The 23,640-nt window shown below is 37.8% G+C and overlaps 1 protein-coding gene across 1 annotated transcript in view; it reads right to left on the minus strand.

Moving 5' to 3' along the window:
* The window catches only part of Zbtb20 (zinc finger and BTB domain containing 20), a 739,052-nt gene that overhangs the window by 549,101 nt on the left and 166,311 nt on the right, over positions 1 to 23,640 (minus strand). The window contains 1 exon segment of the mRNA NM_001105880.3: positions 18,428 to 18,473. The gene's annotated coding sequence lies outside the window, so the exon portion shown is untranslated.

The following is a 23,640-nucleotide window of genomic DNA, read 5'->3' on the forward strand; positions in this document are numbered from 1 at the left end:
GGTCAAGAAGACGTAAGTCTTTAAAAATCTATTTTAATAATTTTTTTCTATAGCTGTCCACAGAAGTTTGGGCTTTTTTGTAGTGTTACATTTTCTTTTACACAATACACCTGCTTTTTTTTCTAAACTAAATATTTCTTCCATCTAATGACTCTCTTTATTAGACAGCATCTAATTTGCATACATTTACATACAATTTAACTGCTAGCTCGTGAGAACAAAGAACTGGCTCTGCATTGTACTGGAGGACAATGCTCCGTACAGGAAGGTAGAAAACCAGCCGGTTCTGGAACTGTGAGCGCTTTGTCTCAGTCACACCAACCTCTTTCTTTTTAACATGCTACTTAAAGGGGGTAAAAATTATTTCATCAAACAATGAAAGAAACTACTCTCTTTAAGTGTCTGCACCCCACCCCCTGCTTGGTTTCCTCAATTCCGGTCCAAGTTCCCTGATTCTACCATAACTTCCTTTATTAGTTTTACTAGATTTGATAACTCAATCCTTGTATTTTGTTTGGTGTCCCATGTCTGAAACAGGCTGGGATCCTGCTCTGGTAAAATTTTCATTGCAATAATTTGTATGGACATCTGCCTTGCTCCTGTCCTGAATGGACAGGTCTTAGAATATGGGAGGCTGTTCTTATCACAATACACACTCTTATCTTACCAGTTTAATAGATTTCCCTGAGACTTCAGGGCATTTTTGTAATAAACCTTTCTTCAAAATAAATGGTTTTCCAACTCCACTGGGGAGTTAATGGAAAGAAGCTTTGAACGTAAGGAGGATGTCCACGCAAGACATGTTAGAAGTAAAGAGCACTTGAGGCCACTGCTCCCCCACTCAGCCCTGGTGTCCCTTTGTGAGTCTGTAAGCCTGTAGGGCTCTTGGGTAATGAAAAAAGAAAAACAAACTTGAAAATAAGGGACCCTTGACTCTTCTACCTAGTGAATCCACACATACTCTGACATGGTGACCTACTCCATCTCTTCCCTTAGTAACTCCTTCTTGATGCACGGAGAGGGAGATTATAGAAAGCAATTTTAAAGTGTGTACAGTGTTTTGTAAATATTAACTATTGAAAACACATAAAAAAGTGAAAAAAAACGCCAAGAGTATTTAAGTTTCTTAAATGCCGCTGGAAAAATATTATCAAAAAGTATGGAATAAAAATGCTTCAATTACAATAAGCAATACAAACGTTGGGCAGGACAGAAGGGCAACTGAGAGCTATAAAATAACATATGAACCAGCAACACTGGCAGGTGGAGACAGCAGCATCAATGAGCAGGAGCCGAAGCAGCCCAGGAAGACTCGTTTCCTTAGAAGTGGATTTTATATCATTGGCCTGTTTTTCTTGCATCTGATAATACACATTTACAATGTTAATGACCAAAAGAGGTGTGAACTTGTCAGTGATAAGTGAGGAAATTCTCTCACTCTGTAGGGCTGCGGAATGCCCACATGATCTGGAGCCTTCGACAGTCAAACAGATTGCACAGGCTCTACACACAATCTTGAGGCGTGTCTGATTTTCCACCTGGTGGGAAGCCTGAGCTAGAGACAGCATCAGCGCTGGAGCTGGCAGGGACCAACTCTGCCATTGCTATACCCCATGAGCAACTATGAATATTGATTAAAATAGAGCACACAAAAGAAAGAAGCAGGCCCTCCTTAGAAACGAAGATCAAAACAACACCTCTAAGCTTTGACTAGATTCCAGACACTTCTGTACATAACCAGGAAGTCATGCATGTTCTGAAAACCATGACTTATTTCTGAAACCAGTTTTAACTTCTACAGGACTTGTCCCTGATCCCCAAATCCCTTGTTCCATGGGAAATGAGCCCATCACCTCATGGTGCTATAGCATCTGTCCTTTCAGAGACTGAGTGAGTTTTACATGACATTTCTGATTCTTGGGCTCATTAAACCTTCTTGTTAATGGAGATTTCAGGCAGCATTTGTTTTTGTGTCATGGAGAACTACCTGTCAGTACCCAGTGTCAGACCGCCTTTTACACTCTATCATATTAAATTCATCGTGTTTGTTTTAAAAGCACCTCTTAATACCAACTCAGCCAACATCACCTGTGCTGGAGGTGGTTAAGATCCACCTCCCCAATGCGTGTTACCACGGTGACAAAGTAGTGACCTAATTTACACACACCTGCTGGGTTAATTGGGCCAAAATGAAAGATGATATATATGCTCAAAATCCAAAACTGATTTTTCCCTCAAAATTAAATATTTGATTTTTTTAAATTAGCAGTTTCTAAAGCTAAGAACATACTCCAGGTGTGCATCTGCCAGTTAATACACCCTGAATGTTTCATGACACTTGAGCAGCAAAACATATTGAGTGATGAATACAAATCTTTTATGTATTTTCTGCATGCAATGATTAGTATGACTAAGTGGTCTCAATCACAGAATATGCTGGGGTGCTCGAGGGGTCAGGCTACTGACTGAGCTAACAGGGACATTCAACCATGCCAAGTAAGCACTCAGTCAGGGCTTTAAGACACACACACACACACACACACACACACACACACACACACACACACACACTCTCTCTCTCTCTCACTCTCTCTCTCTCTCTCTCTCTCTCTCTCTCTCTCTCTCTCTCTCACACACACACACATACACACACACTCTCTCTCACGCACACACACATACACACACAAGTTTGCTTTGAAGAAAGCCGTACTTATTTTACAGCCTTTTGCAGCATGTAACAAGTCTTGAAACAAAAATATTACCTTTATTGACCTCTCTTCTGGCCACTTTCTACCCTCTTCCCTCAGACCATTGAGTGCTTTCTGCCCACAGCCAATAGTGATATGAGAAGACTGCACCCCTTAAAGAGGGCTGGTACTGAGCAGTCATCAATGTGTGCATGCACACAATGGCCTTTCTAAATGCATCAGAGGCTGAAAAATTCATAGCTTTCCATTCATTTATCAGGGGTGTCCATTAATGTATCTATACTAAGATATTCTTCTATTTTCAATATAGAAAGATTGGAAGTAACTAATTTGCATGTGTACAACCAAGCAATTATCAAGATGGTATAGGTTACATTTATGGAATACTTAAATACACCATGAAAAATTATGTAATAACAAAAAACATGATTGGATTATATTACTAGCTAACAAAAATCACGACCTATAAATTATATATTTTGAGCAATGGCCCATTGTTTTGAAAATAGATGCCAATATATTAATAACTTTCCTCTAATAGTAATAATTGTATGAAAGATACCTTTACTGTCTATATTCTTGCTTTTTGAATTTCCCAAATAGTTTTACACTGAATTTGTTATGGCTAGAATATAAAAATATATGATTAATGTTTACATATGATTGAATAATATTAAAAATAGAGCTAAGGAGGTAGCACAGAAATGAAGAGCAGTGGCTGTGTTCTCAGAAGACTAAAGATCAATTCCCATTACCCACATAACAGCTCACAGTTATTCACAATGCCAAGTCCAGGGGACCAACATCCCTTACTGATCTCTGTGGGTACTGGACACGCACATGGTACACAGCTGTACATGTAGGCAAAGCACTCATATACTCAAAAATAATAAAAAGTTAAGTTGAAAGTAGAAGAAGAATTAGTGACATGACTGATTGCATGACACAGCCTTTACCCCTCCTGTCATCAAACCATCAGAAACACATGGTAAGCCGGATAAGGTTCTTTTTATTGCTAAACATTATGCTTTGTAACTGCTTTTTCATAAAACATTGTAAAGACACCAGCTATTAGAATTCTTAGCCTAAGCTCCCTTTAAAGCTAAACAAAATCATATGAAAAGATTGCCTTTTAATAATGACTACATGAAGCCAACTTTTCAAGACACAAATAAATTTATTTATCACCTGGTTATTGCATCTCGTAATAAATTACAATGTTCAAATTTTTATTTCATTTGTTCAGTTATAGGGTCTTACTGATAAGTGCTTTTCTTAAGTAAGTGAAATTAACATTACCATATGAACTGTATTTGCTGTTAAAAGTATCTCACTAGGGGTTTGATTTATTCTATGATGCTTTCACTGATTTAATCATTGCTTAGACAATCAAAATATAATAATTTATTCTTGTAAAGGAGAGAATTTCTTGGGAAGTCCTGTGTCACGAACAGTAGACATCAGTGACTGCTAAACCCATGTCAATTCTGACATTTCAATTCTCAGTATAATACTGTATTTTCTTCTGCCTCTGTGCTCTTTCTTCCTAAGAAGTTTATGGGGAAAAAATGGGAGCTTTTTTTTTCATTTCAAGTGAAAAATAAAACTGCTACTTTTATTCAAAAACAAGAGTTAATGCATTTTGAAAGTACATAGAATGTAAAATTTAGGAAAATCAAAACATAAATATTAACTAAAAGATTGCACCACAAATATGTTACAAGAAAATATAACTAAGTTCTCTACACTTGAGTTCTAAGTCACAAAGTAAATGAGCAGTGAGTACAAATGTATAAAAATACTATAGGGCAAAAAGAAATTAATAACGAAAAGTATGAACACAAAGATCACTTTTTCTATGTACTTAAAAAAATGAGATTGTAATTTAATTACAACGCTCATTTCCCTTCACTTTCCTCCCTCCAACACACATAGCAAGACACACACACACACACACACACACACACACACACACACACACACCCATTCTCTTTTTCTCTTAAACTCATGGCCTCTCTTATTGTATTGCATGCATATATGCGTATGTATATTGCATATATATAGCATATATATTGCTAAATATAAACTATGGAGTCCACAGAATGTTACTTGCATGTGTACTTTCAGGCTTAAAATTTTGACACTGGACAACCAACTGGTGTGCTCTTCCTGAGGGAAGAGCACCTCGCCAGCTCTCTGCATTACTCAGGCAAACTTAACTTTCAATAACACACAAAAAGCTTTTTGGAAAAAAAAACGAAAACAAGGAAAAATATAAATCATTTAACAGATAATAGGAAAAAATCTAAATATGCAATGAACTTTTAAAAATATCGTGAAATCTGATATAAACTGGACATAAGACAATGATGAAATATAATTTTCATTCTTCCAGTAAGATAAAAGACTGCTAATACTTTATACTACTGCGACTGTAGGAAACTAGGAATGTATTGTTTATAGGCACAACACAACGATGTTTTTATGATTTACGGGTTTTTTCATAGTTTTTTTAGCTCTAGAGTGCCTGTTTTTTATTTATTTGTTTATGTATTTGCTTTTTAACAGGATCTCGCCTTGTAACTCTGGATATCTGGTAACTTGCTCTGTATAGACAAGACTTGCCTTGAGCCCACTGAAGTCTGCCTGCCTCTGCCTCTGCCTCTGCCTCTCCAGTGCTAGAATTGAAGGCCCACGCCACTAAAGCCAGCCTTAGAACAATACTTTTGAAGGTAAAATTTTAGAAACAAATAGCAAAGTATTTGAACACTGACTCCATTTGATTTTAAAGTTCAGTTATGTAGATTGCTAGATGAACTGCACGCTTTGATGAGTAAGGTAAGTTGATAAAGCCATTATTTTCTCTACATACTTTCATGAATCCCCCAACCTTTCAAACACTTAGAAAATAGGAGTGAGCAACATTGTTTAGTGCCCTGATGAAATTGAAGGAACCCCTCTGTAAGAGATCAATGCACTGTGGAACTTCTCACAGCATACCTGTCTCCCTCCAGAGAGGCCTTCAGTTTGCTGTGGCCATTCCCTCTCTTGTAGAACAACTGGATTAGCTGATAAGATACTCTGTAAGTTACCTAAGAGCTCTTCAGTTTCTGCTTTTAGCAGCTCACAATCTGATACAGATGGTAGAAAAATACATTGAAAAATTTAAATATCAATTTTGAGTATCTAGATCTCCTGAAATGAACAAGTATCTATTTAGTGTTTTGTGTGCAGACTGTAACCATGTTTTTGTAACAAAAGCAAATAATGTAGCTGCTGAAAAATGTGGCAAACTGAATAAATTAAATATTATTTTAAATGCTACATTGCTGCCTGCATGAGCAGTGCTTCTAGGTCTCAGTTCAGCTCTGCCAAGGTGGTGAGACTTGCCAAGCAGGATTGATGTGAAGGGCGTGTGCTGTACTCTGCACGGCCTGCCAGCCCACGGATACAGCTCAACTCTTACTGTGCGCTGATACATGCTCACATACATGCATTTCAGGGAGGCAGGAAGTGTCAAAGTTAGTCTGAAAGCCATGTATGTATTTTCACCAGCACTCATTTAAAAGCCATAGTCTACAAGAGGACATGTTTCCAACTCATAAGAACCACCCTCTATTTTGTTTTTCATATATTGAGTCCTCAATATAGTAACAGCCTTTGTCCATGGTGACTTAACACTCTAGATGTATGGGCAGATCTTCTTTACAGGCTCTTATCTCAGGAACAAGTTGGATGGTAATTTTTATGTATTGTAAATTATGTATTATTGTATTTCTGGAAAGCCAAGTAGTACACTCCTTCATTTCAGATTTTATAATGGAGATAGAAAGAGTTATAAGAATTTCCTTAGTAAGGTTAATTTTTAACCAATAACAATGCTGATATTAAACACAGGACAGTTTATTTTGCAAACTGGGATATTTTTCGCCTCTTCAAGATTACACTGAGTGTGTTTTAGTTTCTTGAGTAAAAATGATATATCTTGATATCTACACACTTAGCAGTCTGTGGGCTGGTTTTATCCCTCTGCTACATTTTCACCGCAGACGTGCTCCTTCCCTCTGTCTGGTCCCACATTCCCACGTCATGTTGTTCACTGAGCCAATAATGAGGTGCACACAGCATTGATTATAGATGTGAAACTCAGGGAACAATATCCTGCCATCAGGTTCTCACCAAATACTTTTATCTTCTTATATAGTAATAATTTAATTGTGAATGAAGCATTTGTAGAAATTTTTCTTTCAGGACAAAACTGTAGGTGAGAGTAAGTTCCGTTCAACCTCCCTGGGGGGATAACTATAAGTTCATAAACAATTCTGCGCTAAATTGTAGGCTATCATGAGATGAACAGTAAAAATAAAACACCTATGACTATTCCTTTATAGATCCTATAGATCAACCTTCTATCTACTTTCAGTCTTTATATGCAGAAAAAGAAGACAAGGTGATAATATTACTTTCAGGTAATTGATCAGGCTGGCGACATGGCTCAGCAGCTAAGAGCTCTGGCTGCTCTTCCTTTGATACCAGGACTCACCCAGCCTCCTCTGACACAGCCCATAGAGCCTGTACATGCAGGCAAGGCACCCAAACGCATAAAATAAAAATTAATATATCTTGTGTATTAGGAGAAAGAAATGATTGAAGAATGATTAATTACAGACAAATTAATACCAGGACTTCCCTCCTTGCCACGGTTACACTGACTCGCATACTCAATACACAGGCCAGGGCAGCCTGTAAAACTGCAGTCATCAGCTATCTCTAGTCCTTCCCATGACTGGCTCCTTTACATTGTGCAGAGATTGGGTGCTATATCCTCTGAAATGCTAGTCATGACTCCACTCCCCATCTCCATCCATTGTCCATCCTTCTACCCACTGGGTGTCATGAATACTACCTCTGACATTATGAATACATCCTATTTACCTGTTTCTTATTAGTTTAGTAGTCTACACATACCCACTCCAGTTACCATGTTACCTTAGATACAAAACATGGGACCTTTCTCTACTTATTCAGAATTCTGAGGCCTGGGATCAAGCCTGATCTACATCAGAAATAAATCTGCATTCTAGCAACTTGGTGACAAGTCTGAAATTTCAACTACTTGAGGAAAAGTGACAAGATCAAAACCAGTGTGAATAATTGTCTTAAATAAACAAAAACCTAAACAAAATAACAACAGCAACAACAAAACAGCCTAGGAGCAAGGCCAGGGATAGAACTCACTGGGAAAGTGCGTATATGAGGCCCTACACTCAATCATCAGTCCCCCCCCAAAAAAACAAGAAACTATAACATAGCAAAACAAAATATTTTTCTCTGGTTCTAGAACAAGATAAACTAATGCATGTTTACTATATTAATATGTTGGGTGGAAATCAGAGTTGGATATTTATAAATTCAAATTTTCATTTTATCTTTTTTCCTCTAGCAAAGAAGTCTAATGCTTAGCTCTTTTCTACTGTAGAAATATGCTTTCACTGAATATTAGTTCACCCAGTAAGGTATTTTGTTCAATAGTTAATGTAGTAATAATCATATAATATCTCACTAATTGTTTTAAATTTTTTAATTCAAAATTCTTGACTTAAAGTTCTGATTATGAAGTGGGAAGGGTTAACAAATGCTTCAGTAGTATTTCCAACTATTCCTGGAATACTGAACTCTGCTGTCTTCGACTATCTTCAAACAAAGAGTAATCTAAAACTTCCTTACCAAAAAAGAAAAAAAACAAAAAAACAAACAAACAAACAAACAAAAAACAATGACTCCTTTTATTAGGATCAATTTGGGAGAAGTAGAAAGAACACAAGTTTCTGTGCTGCTCAAACTCTCTCAGTCACTCACTGGCTATATAACTGAGCTAAGCCCTGCAGTTCTCTCCTGCAAACACAACCCTGTCCTGGTCACTAGAGGAATATGTATTTTGTATATATGGCCTTAAAATAAAGTCCTAGCAAATGTTACATACAGTGATCAGATCGCCCTAGAGTTTCAAAGGCAATGGTGCTAATCCACAGGTGCATACTGCCTGTCTCAGAGAGGACAAAATGGGGTGTCAGTAAGATCATGAGGACGTCATTCCCGTTTTAGGGTGGAATCTGAATCCAATAATTGGTATCCTTTTAAGAAAAGGAGACACAGAGGGGAAGATGTAAAGATAAAGATGCATGGAGCACAGAATGACAGTATCAAAATCTAAGGAAAAAATGGGCCACAGAACTCTGAAGAGAGAACTCTGAACATCGGAGCCAGCAGCAGATGTGGTCTTGCTGCACCTGCATGTGGATTTCTGACCTTGAGAGCCGTAAGGGAATGTGTTTCTGTGGTTTTAAGCTACACACTTTGTGACAATGCAGTACACCAGCCTCAGGAATGCAGTGCATGGTCATTAGTCTACAAGCCTAGAAGGCACAGCAAAGGCGTCTTACATACAGGTGGTGCCCCGAAGTCTCCAGAACGGTCAACGAGAAAGCATACTGGAGCACCTCGGCCTAACAGAGAAGACAATACCATGTGTTTGGTCAAAGATAATAAATACCACCTTTTTAAGACAGCCAGAGTCCAGGCCTCTACTATTACCCATCATTTTAAAAATATAAAATGAACAGATCTGTATTTTTTAAATTCCATGCTATATTTTGAGGTGAATAGTTAAAAATATTTCATGATACCTTATAATCAATACCATGGTTATGTTTGAAATTATTTAATAGGAAATAATTCAAGTCTGCCATCTAATGAAAAATTACTTATGTTGTTGAAGACTGGATTTAGAGAGCAAACACACACATTTTTGGATCGAGGGAAATTTGAATATGATTTCAAATGACAAATTTACAGAGAAAAAAATCAATTTCCTTTTGGCCTAGGGAATATACTATCCTGACACTTGCAATGACTCTAATAAGTATACATTGCTTTGCCTGGGGCATCGGCATAACATGATTAAAGGCTATGCTTGAAATGTCTCCAGTTGAACACAGTTAGCTATTTCTCAAGTAACACTGAACTTAGCAATCCTGCTTGCTCTATAAGGTAATGTACCTTAAAAACACTTCTAGTCAGTCTTTGGTTTACTTATTTACTTATGGACACATACATATTATGCATTTGTGTGTATGTGTATATATACACACATACCATCAATAGCACTGTATAGCTACAACCACTTGATGATCCAAACTTACCTAATGTTGCATATTTAGTAAGTCAGAACCTATTACAAACCTGACTTTATGAACCTAAGAACGTGAAAATGCTAAAAAAAACATCCTGACATTTATTTTGTCCAAAGAAATATCTATTCCTAATTCTTATTAGAAAATTAGAACTAAAAAAGTCCCTCCGATCCTCTAAATAATGCATGAAGACATTCGTATCAGTAACTTTATGGTCAAAATATTGAAATAAGTGGTCTAGAAACTGCAAATATTATTAATTTTCTTTATATTAATGGGTATTAGAAAATGCCAAATTTCTGATCAGATCTCAACATATTCTGAATATGTGGACAAATTATAGCTACAAATCAAAAGGCTTTATTTGAATTTTATTTCTTTCTGAAACAATGACCTTTCAACACTTTATAAGTTCGGTTGGCATGTGGATATAGACCATGGAGTCGTCAAGTATAAATAAGTAGAAAACAAATGCAGGTGGGATAATGAATAAAACGATTTGCATTAAATGAACAAGTAGAATTATGAAGGTGATGGCAAGTGGGAGCATCCATCCATGAGGGCTTTGGTAGATTGCCAACTCTACTTTACAGATGAGGAGACTCAATCTAGGAGAACACATAGAGCTGCCCAATATCACAGCAGGCAAATAACAGCAGAGAATTCAAACCCAGATCTTCTATTTCTAATTCCTGCACTGTTACTACCAAACTGTGTTATCCTCTCCAAAATCAGACATTTGCAGTGAAATTTGCTACTACAGTTAGAACAGAAATTATCCTCAAGCAATAGTGTTTTTTAGTGTTTTAAAACTACCTGCTTATTTATTTTAAAACATTCTTTCATATAAACTTACAGAGAACAAAGTCCTTTGTGAACATTCCTGACACTGAGAATGTACTCCCAGACTAGTGAATTGGAGAAATGAGAGAAAGACAATAAAACTCTATAAAACACATTGTCTGAGAAGCCTAAGAGACAGGAGTCAGAGATAATCCTGTGAAGACATACTGTATGATGAGTAACAAGCCGAGTTACAGCTGATAGTCTAGCAGAGTTAAGGATTCCTGTATGACTAAGGTCTTCTCATCATCGTTGCCTCTGTAATAAATTCACACACGTGCTCATTTGCATATATTACTCCCTAGCTTCACAATGTTTCACCTTCTCATTTTCAGAAAATTCATCCTTCTGTGTAGTCTTCATTCGAGACTCATCTCACCCCGATTCTCTCTAGAAAACTCTCAGAGATCTCTGTTCCCACAAGCTAGCTTCAGCAATTCATCATGTCATGCTTTCCCAGCAACTGTCCACGGGTATCGTATTGCACACAGCTTCCATCAACTGTCGATGCTTGCCTTCTATGCTATCTTTAGGAGGAATCTGGCTTGGCGGCCAAGAGAACCAAACTGGACTCGGAATGTATTAAATTAACAATAGAAGAGAGAAGGGGGCACAACAGTTTTAAGAAACTCATTTGACATCGATCCTGCCTTATTTTTGTCATTTAAAGGACTAAGCTATTCCGTCTTCAAGTTACTTTTGGACAAGACCACATATTCTCTTCCTGCTAGCATCTATGTGTTACAACGTGGTAATTACCTAATGATAATGAAATTGCATTTTCCTACTGTTAATCATGATTCTATTTCATAGCACTCTAAAAATATTATCAACATTAAACCTCCTTTAGAGAAATGTTAAAACATACACTATAATGTCTCAATTCAAATAAAACATCAGGATCCAGTGAGATCATTCCTGCACAGTAATTAAATGCAACAACAAGATAAGGTTATATAAATATATTGAAAAAAGACTTACAACTTTAAAAATGACAAATCTATATATTTTAAAATAAAGTTCACCTCCTGGGATCCTAGGATTGAAATGTCCCCGTTCCTGTAGTGTGTCATCCCGCACACAGTAAGTGCTGAAGCAATCCATGTCAATTAGTTTACTTCTTACATTGTAGAGTCCCATTTTATTCCCCGCTAAGGAAGTGTATGTGTCATACCCCACCACAGCTCACAGTTTGTTATACATTAGCTGCTCATTCTCCGTGCCAGGAAGACTATCCTGGAACAGTAAATGAATTTGGTACATTCATTTAAATGATTCTGCAAACCACGGGCTACCCAGTTGTCTAATGATAAGAGAGCCCCAAAGCCACCTGATCACCATTATCCAGCCTTATTTTTTTGGACTCGTGGTCAGTCCTGTCAGGATCTGCATACTGAGAAGAATGAGAAGGAGAAGTCTACCTCAGACCTAATCATGCAAAAGGGTTTTATTAATTCCGGCCCCGGAGACGATGTGCTGAGGCTGGAAGGGGAAGGGTGTGAGGTCTGCAGTGCTGTAGCTGCTGCTCCAAGACCAATGCTGGTTTTGGCACTTCTCTCACTCTAGTGAGTTGCAAAAAAACAAGCAGGTGCTAGCAATCTGAGAGACCACATGCCAGCTACAGCTGCCTCAAACCGATTCAATTACATCTGCCTCAATAGTCCCAGGACATCAAACCAGTTGAAGAGACCCATAGGTTGCAAAGAGACATGCTTCTCCTGAGGTACAAGGTGTCCCCGAGGTAGGGGGCTTACAAATCTCCATGTTGTGATAGGAATGCCTTTCCCACCATTGCCAGGCACAGGAGAAAAGATTGGGTGTGTTTGATTCCTATTCACTTTAAAACTAAAAACTGATTGGCAAGAGCAGTAAACACCCTTTTGATTTTTTTTTTTAAGTTTTAAACTGGACAATAGCTGAAGTCTTAAGATTATCTTGAAGCAGCATAATTTTGTGAGAACATTTCCCAAGCCATTGGGCACAGCACATTTACAGAACATGCTCTTGGGATCCGGACTTCGCTCCAAACCTTGTTTGTACAAAAAGGGGCCAAGCAGCTGGGAAATTCTGGAGTGGAGTGTGTCCTCATTAGTTCCCATCTGCCACCAGAACTCAGCTCATGGCAAGTTTGGCTAAGTCCTGGTGTACTCAGGTCCAAATGTGGGTCAGTTTTAATTACACTATACAGAATTCAGCATGCAGTTTTTAAATCCTTATTATACAGAACAGAGGAGTGGGCTGCTCTCCAGCTAATCAATTTTTTAAAAGTACATATATAAAATTTTAAACCAGGCTAGACAGACAGTGGGTGGAAAAATCTTGTGAGTACAATGGTTTAAGAAAATTATTAGTGAAATTGGGTCATGAGCTAGTTCTGTTTTGAAATTTCAAAGTGAGAAACGAAATGTTTTCGATGGTAAGATGAGAAACTTATGCAAGGTACCCAATCTCCTTGTGCTTTAGTGTGAATGAGTAACAAAGGCTATGGCCAGGTCACAGCACACACCAACAAAGGCAGAGCCTCTCACAGAAGCACCAGCTCCCTCCAGGGGCTACCAGTCATGGCATGGCATCATGTAAAACAGAAGAGTGGCAAAGGTCAGAAAACAAGGGTGAGGCAGAAGAGTGAGACAAAAGAAGGGGAGGGCGAGGGAGAAAAGAGAAGGGAGGGAGGAAGATAGCACAAGAGAGAAATACAGTGCAGAGTGATACTCCAGGGACTCAAGGAGTGTGCTGGCTCACAGTACTCTCACAGCCACATATGGTCCAGAAGTCCTTAAGCAGGTGTTTAGACTCCATCTATCCAAAAATTTCACCGAATAGGGAGAGCAAAAGCACTAAGCTTTTGTAGATAAGCATCAGCTAAATGTCAGCAGAGAAGAGCATAGGCCGTCAATGACTGGCCATTTATACAATAACAATAGTCCAGTCTGACTCTGACAAAACCCTACTTACAAAACCAACATAGCCGGAAGTGCTCTATGGATGTGATGAACCTTTGACTCAGTTATTCCTCTTAAATATAGCACCTAAATAGGTTCAGAGCTAGTATTTACTAGCTGGGTACTGTTAATATTAATTTTATCTTTTATAGAATGGAAAAGTAGCATTTACCTAACCATGTTACTGTAAGCACAATCTATAAGACACACCTGTGCATGAACACATACATATTTAATTCTGTAGAGGAAGTTAACCCCGACCTACATTCAGGCCTGAGTACACCAAGTCACTCAAATATTAATACAACAATTCCAAGTAAATTGTCTCAATAAAAACAAAAGAATTATGTTGGGAACTGGAAAAATGGCCCAGCAGTTAAAAGGGCTTAGGGCACTTCCAGACCAAAGTTTCATTACCAAAACCATGTTGAGTAGATCAGAAATACCTGTAACTGTGTCTCCAAGATATCTGACACTCTTCTGGCCTCTGCAGGCATTCACACATATGTGGTGAACGAACACACACACACACACACACACACACACACACACACACACACACACAATGTTTATAAAAAAATCTGGCATTGAACTCCTAATTTTTAACACTAAGAAAAATGAAATTATAGATATAAATAGGTCTTCATTGGGGTAATAGGATTTGTGCTCAATAAGAAAAGGTATTTGAACTTGAGGCAGTAACAGAGGGAAGGCATGTGAAGAGATCAGAGAAAAAGATGTCCACCCATAAGTCAAAGAGAAGGTTGGGGAAATAGATTTTTTCCCTCCCACTTCACAGCTATTCACCTGAGACATGCTGGGCTGTTTTGGAGCAATCCTCTATTAATGACCAATGTAGCCCTGACACAGGACACAATAAGGTCTCTAATTTCTGATGAGGAATAAAGTATGGAATAAACTGAAATTTCAGTACCAGTTAGTTTGAATCCCTTCATCCTATATTCCAATGTGAGCAAGTGATGACTACATCCCCTTTCCTCAATTCTAAAAGTATCACGGGCTCCCAATGTGTGTCTTATCTTAGATAGGCATAGACTTCCACAGTCATTTGAATTCACATAAGTAGTGTGTTTTGTCATGCTTTTTGATGAACTTGACTCTTGTAATTATTTTCAATACAAGAATCCAATGCCATTTACATGTACAAAGTAAAATGTTTCCATCAATTTTAAATTCAATCCCACAAAACTATATGAAAAATGCAATTACTGTATGATCCACCAATTCCATTTTTGGTTCTACATAAAGTAAGATGAAGCTGGTTTCTTAAGGTTTATACCTGGGTCCACTATAAAGATACAGAAAACTAAAATGTATAAGCAATCAAAGTGTCCACTCTCAAGATGAATAATTAGGCATATATAGTATATGCACACTATGAAATAGTATTCAGGTATTAAGAGATGGAAAACTTGACATGTACCTCAATATGGACATACCTTGACATTATTCACTGAAATAAGACAGACAGACAGACAGACACACACACACACACACACACACACCATGTATTTTGTGGCATTACCTATAAAGTTGACATAATCATTGAGACAAAAGTAAATTAGTTTTTAAGAACTGAAGGAAGGAAAGAATGGTACTTTTTTAGTGTTTTTAACATTTCAAATTTCTAAGAATAGGGGGGAAGTTATGAAGGGTTTATTGTGGTGTCCAATTAAGCATTATCCACATATGTAAAATCAGTAAACTCCAACCCTAAACAGGGCTAAGATCGTAAACTTGATGTTACGCGTGTTCTAAAGTAAATTGATTTATGGTATTCACAAAATCTTCTTTCAAACCAAAAAAAAAAAAAAAAAACCAAAACAGACATATCTTTCGCTATTACCTCTGACACAATCTATTAGACAGCTCCAGACTAGAAGGACAAATCTTGTTCCACAGATGGTTTCCCTAAGTATCTAAAACCAGTTATCCTGGTGGCAGTAGTAGTCTTAGAAGTGGCCACACAGATAAGAAAGAAATTTTAAGCATCTGCTATGTACTAACCTTTGCATTAAAATTTTACACATGCTATCTAATTTTCAGTGCATTAATACATGAAATTTATAGTTTTAGAATTTTACAAATGAGGATATAAAAGATTCCATTAATAGTAAGTGGTAAAACCTAAAAAAATAAAAAGATGCTATTAATATATCTATGTTGTCCTCTTTGTCATTCTGATCCTTGAGGAAGGACTATGATTTATTGTTACTAAGTCAAGCAAAGAACAAGCACTCGATTGCTAAAAAAATAAATAAAAATAAAAGTAAGTAAGTAGTTATTACTGTCTTAAGACCTGGGTCATTTTAATGTGCTGACCTCCAGACACAAAATGTAATCTTAGAAGGACCTTCAGCAAGTCTTAGCTGCTCTGTTTTAACTATACCTTTGTTATGCATTTGCAGTTGGGATTCAGCGGCGAATAGAAACTATTGTAAATATGTATATAGTAAATACAGGCTCCATTATTTCTGCTTAGTAAAACAACTACACCTTTTTAATATGTTCTGTTCCTACCTGACCCAAAGAAAGTCAAGACCCATTTTATTTCTGTGAAGTTGATGACCTAGCATTGGGGAAGGAGGGAGCACAAAGGGTTTACTCATGCCTATGCTCTGAAGAGTTTCCAAGGTGACAAGGAACTTAAGTATGGATGTCTCAGCCTCTGAATGTATAACAGGGAGAATAAAAATATTTTTCTCATAGTCAGTAGTCAATAAATAACTTGTATAAATAAATAGTAGTATTGTAATTCTTAATCTATAACAATGAAACTGAGGAGATTTTTACATCTACATTTGTTTTCAAAAACAAGATTTATCTATATCTAACTGGCCATGTGAAAGTAAAGTCCATAACCATTCACCCAACATGCTTCCACAGGCTACCCGGCCCCAGGGCATAGTCCCTCCATTTCTTTTTTTTTTTTTTTTTTTTTTTTTTTTTGGTTCTTTTTTTCGGAGCTGGGGACCGAACCCAGGGCCTTGCGCTTCCTAGGCAAGCGCTCTACCACTGAGCTAAATCCCCAACCCTAGTCCCTCCATTTCTACCACACTGCCTGGCATGTTTTATTCTAGCCAGCACGCCCTGACCAAATGCTCTGTACAAGGTACTATGGTAAGGAGCCACAGACTCTCCTCTACCTCCTTTGTGTCTATTTTCTAGTTCCCAAGAGGTTAATCCAGGCCATATTGTAATGATGTATTATTTCAAACAAATATCTGCTGTATGCTAATAGTAGGAAAATACAGCAGTTCTAAGACTTAGGATTTGGGTTATTAAATTCTCATGGAAAAATCTTTAATATTTTTAGCATGTTAAGGAGACTAATACAAGCCATACAAACAAGTTTTCAGTATCAGGAATTTGGGACAAGGGAATCAATTAATTAAATACCTTTATATAAAAGTACAGCTGTTTGAATTTCACTTACAGAACTTTACCGAAGATAAATTCAATAATAGTTCAAATCTCTTAAAGATATACTAATTTGTCACAACATAAATAAAGCTATTAACAGAAGAAACTGAATTGCACTACAAGTAACTCTGGAAAAAACGCCAAGGAGCTAGATTTGATCAAATGATAACATAGCAGCCTTAAAATTTCATGTGTATGTTAGCCCCTCTTCTAGAATTTACTACTTAATTTTCAGTTTCTTTCCCCATTTCTTCAACCCCAACTGCAGAAGAGACACATACACAAGTAAAATCTTACAGTATACTCTTACATTTTCTGAATGTGCCCCATGTGTCCACTAATAGCCAAATGCTTTCAAATCTGTTCAGCTAAATGGATCAATAACTACATCCAGCCCCACGCAGAGGGGCTGCCAACATGGTGAAATCAAGCCAAACACAAAATGTCTCTCTTAGGACAAAAAATTACCAACACGCTTTTCTCGAGAGATACACTATGTGAGATATACGTTTTCTAAGGCAGTTGGGATATATTAAAAATATTTGAGACACAAAACAAAGAATAAAGTAAAAGTATCTGAATACTATAGCCAGTGAGTGTTATAACGGCCCAATGCAACAGTCCAAAGCCTACAACTCCTATCCTTCCAACTCATGAGTGCATGAAACACAGATCCACAACAGCACGGACGATCTGCTAACGGGCTTCTGTGTGTTTCCAGCCTATGACTGCGCAGGTGCAACCAAGCTTTGGAGATTTCCTGCCTGTTGCCCAGGAACAACAACAGCGCATGGCTGAAATTTTAAACTACCGTAAACATTCCCACCCAGTCCAGATTCATCTGGCTACTGAGACAATGCAGAAGAGAGTAGGGCTGCAGCCACTTCTGACCTAAAGCGACCTCGGCAAAGAATCAACCTGAAATGCATCAAGGAAGTTTGATAATAAAACAAAGATACCAAAGACAGTGCTTCTCCAATGCTCTGACCTCACTCACCAGTTGCTTTAACAGCACAGTTCCATAAAATACTCTCTAATCTTCACCAGATGAATGCTTTGTAATTAAAATTATTCTGCCTCATCAAATCTTAGAAATGTGGATCTTATTCTTACAGTGATATGCAATGCAAAGTGTGTACAAAGTACAGTTCTTTGGAACTGTCAATATTTAATGACAAGTGATCAAAAATTAACAATTGCATATTACGACATCTATAAGCAACTTTAGTAAACAAAATGTAGTAATGCAACAGTTAATACATACATTTACATAGCTATAGGAAATTCACATACATACCTGTGCGGCTATGAGGCACAAACAGACATGCAATTCATCAGGAACTCTGCAATGTAAAACAGAGATGTCATCTAAGTAGAAATTAATTTACCGAACCAAATTCAGAATTTGGACTGATACAACTTGTGCAGCTCAGCAGGAGAGATTGCAGTATGTAAGGAAGGTGCAGATGTTTATACACCTATGTTCCCACAGGTATTCCTCATACATGTGAATGCACGCACACGGCATCTCGGCAGTGTCATCGAGCGACTGAGACTCACCATGGCCTGTGCAATGCAAACGTTCTCACTAGAGGACTAGGAAAATACTTACAAGTGACTTTTTTCTTGGTGTTCTTCCAGGACTAATGCCTGACTGCTGCTCTCTGAGACAGAACTCCTCCAGCTCATCTGCCCTCACTCTGCTAGACACTGGTGAGCAAACACAGAGCTTCCACAGAGCAGTCCACACAATAACGCAGAAATAAAACTCTGCATGCTCCTTTACTTTGGTACAACGGATCAATTGCAGACTGAGTCTATTGGAAGGACTGCTTACAACACATGTGGCATACTGCACAGTCCCTCCACCTGACACACTGGCCTAATACCAGTGAAGCAGATACTGGTACAGAGTACCATGGAAGTCCAGCTTAATCCTTGCAGCTGACACTCACAATTGAAAACAAACAAACAAACCTGAATTTGATGAAAGATGCACTGGAACAGAAAGGTTAGAGATAAATTCTCCAAACTACAAGTTTCATAATTCTTTCTGAATGCAAAATAAAGTCCGTAGTACATCTGAGCATAGCTGAAAACAGTGACATGTTAAGGTCAGTAAACTTTGATCAAAGGTGTACATAGATAATTATGTTTATAATGTCTTGATAAAGTAGCACCACACATAAAACTGATGTGCTTCTGAATTGCTACGAAGCTTCTGGAAAATTACTATATGTAGGTATCAAGAGGTCAAAGCTTGAATTTTTACCCAATAGGTAATATTTCCCCAATAGGTTCATATTATTGGAAAAAGATAAAAATCTAGGTTCAAAGAAAAATTCAGGGTTGGTGCACTGGCTCAGCGTGTAAGGTATTTGGTGCCAATTCTACGGACCAATTGATCCTGGGATCCATATGGTGGGATGAACTGACTCCTGAGTTTGTCCTCTGACTTATGCATGTGCCTTGATTCCAGTTCTAAATACAAAGATGCACACAATATACAGATTATAAAGTACGTAAATAAATATAGAAGATAATTGTATAATACTGAATTTTTTTGAGAAATTGAATGTCTAAATAAGTTTTATATATCAAGCTATACAAACTAATATTTTGTAACTCCTGATGTACCTTAAACATTTAAAATTTTATGGAAATCTTTGAATGTATAGTATAATTGAACATTATGCAAGCATGTATAAAGTGCATAGGTTAATGAAAAGGAGGATATAAAAATAGAATATGTACACATAAAAACCAAGATATTAGATCTTGAACCTAATCTTGAATAAGAGTATTTATTAACTATGGAAATTTTATTTTACTTAGGTTCACAAACAGCTAACTATTGATAATAAACATTATTTTTATACTAGTAAAACAGTAATTGATAAGATGTAGGTAAAAGAAAATTTACAAAGTGACATATGGAAGTCATAAACCTAACTACTCGTTGAGAAATAAATTAATTCAATCACACATAAAATCCACTAGGTGTGCCCACCGAGGGAACACACTCTGTCTCCTCACCAGGGTACACACGGGGTCTTTTTCCTCCCATTACTCTAGGATCTACACAGTAATTCAATAACACATTTTTAATCATCTTAGTACAACTTTTTTTAAATTATGCAGAGTGAAATGACAGCAAGAACAACTCAGGACTGAAAATCTGTTGTATCTAGTACAGACTAATTTATTCACTAAACCAGCAAGATTCAGTGAGCATCTACTGTGTGCAAGCGGATGCATTTCTCACCACCATGTGTTAAAAAACAGAGCAGCACACATCCCCACAGTGCTAACCGCATAAAAGCATTGAACATCCAAAGGAAGGAAAAATTCAAATACAGATACAAACATAACCTAGTTCAAGGTACTTCTGAGAGGACTAGTACATTTTAGAACAATAAAATGTATGTCATGTTTATTCTTTTATATTGTAGAGTCAAAACTTACATGTATATAACAGTGACTGAAAGTTCAGAGTCATTAGCATGCATCATTTATAAATTAAACTCATATTTACATTTTATTTAAGTGATTTGCTTCCTGTTAATAATGATATAACATAGAAGGAAATCAAGGAAACATTGACCAATGTAGGCTGTGGGCATACAAGACAGCCCCAGATTGTGCAGAACGACATGGGCAATTATTAACCATCTAGAGTCATTTATCAGCCACGAAAGTAAATAGGTTAGTTACTTGTTAATCCTTCCTGAAGACACTATTATTACAACATCACCAGGGAAAGAAAAGGAGATAGGGAAGACCATTTCTACTAGACAGACAGAACGGTACAGCTAATAGAGTCTCTCTCTATAATTAGCCAGTTTCCCTCTGGTTTATAGTCAATTTTATTCCCTCTAAAATTAGTGCTATGTAATAGTTACAAGGTTGATGTCGATTGGGCACATTCTTGTGATGTGGTGACAAAAAAAGCAGCAACTCCTGTGATCACTGACCCCTAGCCCAGGCTTCTGGTGTTCTGGGCAGAAGCAGAGTTAGCAGGTAGGATGATTCAGTGCTTAGAATTTGCCACCAGACAATCAGATTTCAGTCAAGTTACATATTCCCTGTATTTAAAATGGTGGTCATCTAAATATCCCACAGGATTATTTATGGTGCTTCCTTCTATGGGCATATAACAAAAAGAGCTGAGTCTCTGGCATGGCATAAAGTAAGCGTTTCTTTATAGGCCTCTGATAATTGCATCATAGTTGCACAAAAGGGAGAGGCTGTTTTATAATAAACTAAGGAACTAAACTAAACCGAACTCCAATCAGGAAAAACAGCCCACTGGGCACAAAACACTATAGCCAAAAACTGATAAAAGAGGCAGGCCCATTTAGTGAACAGTTTACATGAAACAACTATGTACACACACTACCACCCCCAAAACCCTTTCTAGCATTGTAAGTACTGCCCCTATTACTGAAGAGAACAATAAAGTCTACTGTAAAGATGGGGAGTTTTTGACTATTAGCATGTGTACAAGTTAGATTTCTTTATTTCTATGAAATACTGTCTAAAATGAATTTTGGGAAGGAAAGAGTTTGGTTTACAGGTTAGATTCCATTATCAAGGGGAGCCAAGGCAGGAACTGAAGCAGAAGCTAGAGCATAGACCCCAGAGGTGTAGTGCTTATTGGCTGGTTTCCTTACTAAGCTATCTTTCTAGGCTAGGGCTATCATTTCCCACAGTGCACTGTGCTCCTCTTTACATCAATTAGCATTTAAAATACTTCACAAACACAGACACATGCCAATCGGATGGAGGCAATCAGTCAACTGAGGTGTGCTCTTCCCAGATCTGTGAAGTGGACCATTAAGATTAGCCATTAGCTCTTGGGCATATACCCAAAAGATGCCTCAACATATAAAAGAGACAAGTGCTCCACTATGTTCATCGCAGCCTTATTTATAATAGCCAGAAAATGGAAAGAACCCAGATGCCCTTCAACAGAGGAATGGATACAGAAAATGTGGTACATCTACACAATGGAATATTACTCAGCTATCAAAAACAACGAGTTTATGAAATTCGTAGGCAAATGGTTGGAACTGGAAAATATCATCCTGAGTGAGCTAACCCAATCACAGAAAGACATACATGGTATGCACTCATTGATAAGTGGCTATTAGCCCAAATGCTTGAATTACCCTAGATCCCTAGAACAAACGAAACTCAAGACGGATGATCAAAATGTGAATGCTTCACTCCTTCTTTAAATGAGGAAAAAGAATACCCTTGGCAGGGAAGGGAGAGGCAAAGATTAAAACAGAGACTGAAGGAACACCCATTCAGAGCCTGCCCCACAGGTGGCCCATACATATACAGCCACCCAATTAGACAAGATGGATGAAGCAAAGAAGTGCAGACCGACAGGAGCCGGATGTAGATCGCTCCTGAGAGACACAGCCAGAATACAGCAAATATAGAGGCGAATGCCAGCAGCAAACCACTGAACTGAGAATAGGTCCCCTATTGAAGGAATCAGAGAAAGAACTGGAAGAGCTTGAAGGGGCTCGAGACCCCAAAAGTACAACAATGCCAAGCAACCAGAGCTTCCAGGGACTAAGCCACTACCTAAAGACTATACATGGACTGACCCTGGACTCTGACCCCATAGGTAGCAATGAATATCCTAGTAAGAGCACCAGTGGAAGGGGAAGCCCTGGGTCCTGCTAAGACTGAACCCCCAGTGAACTAGTCTATGGGGGGAGGGCGGCAATGGGGGAAGGGTTAGGAAGGGAACACCCATAAGGAAGGGGAGGGGGGAGGGGGATGTTTGCCCGGAAACCGGGAAAGGGAATAACACTCGAAATGTATATAAGAAATACTCAAGTTAATAAAAAAAAAATTAAAAAAAAAAAAAAGATTAGCCATTAGATTCTATGTCTTTCTGTTGACTTCCAGTTAGCACAATTCTCCTGTGAAAATTTAGTGGGCACAGATCCATGCTGTGGAGTAGAAATGTGTTACCTCCTTACTTGTTGAGTCGATTGAGAGCTGTCTCTTGAACTATCAGTAAATCAAGTTGCTAACTCACTTGGGGAACTAAAATGGTCTCATTTGGAGCCCTGGAGAAATGGTTTTACCATGCGATTTAATTTAGACTATAAATTACTTGCATGACTAAGTATCTAAGGAATATTTTACATAAAATCTTCATCCCTATATTCTAGTGTCTTTGGTGTAGGAAGGTATTCTTCAGGCTACTGAAGGAGAAATATAAACACCAACCCAGCCACAAAACCTTTCCCCGGCAATGTGTCCTGAAAAACACATGAGGCCAATGATGGCAGAGAACTCATGAGAGTGCCCAATGTCTGATTTTACTCAGGGCCTCTCCTGGTGATACAACTCATGCCAGACACTGCTTGAATGACCAAAAACCAGAAACCAGATAGCCCAGCTTGGGTAAAACAAATACTACTGACTTAAAATTTAAAACAAGGGGTTGGGGATTTAGCTCAGTGGTAGAGCGCTTGCCTAGCA

This window comes from Rattus norvegicus, chromosome 11 (genome assembly GCF_021556685.1).
Source record: "Rattus norvegicus strain SHRSP/BbbUtx chromosome 11, alternate assembly SHRSP_T2T, whole genome shotgun sequence".
NCBI lineage: Eukaryota > Metazoa > Chordata > Mammalia > Rodentia > Muridae > Rattus > Rattus norvegicus.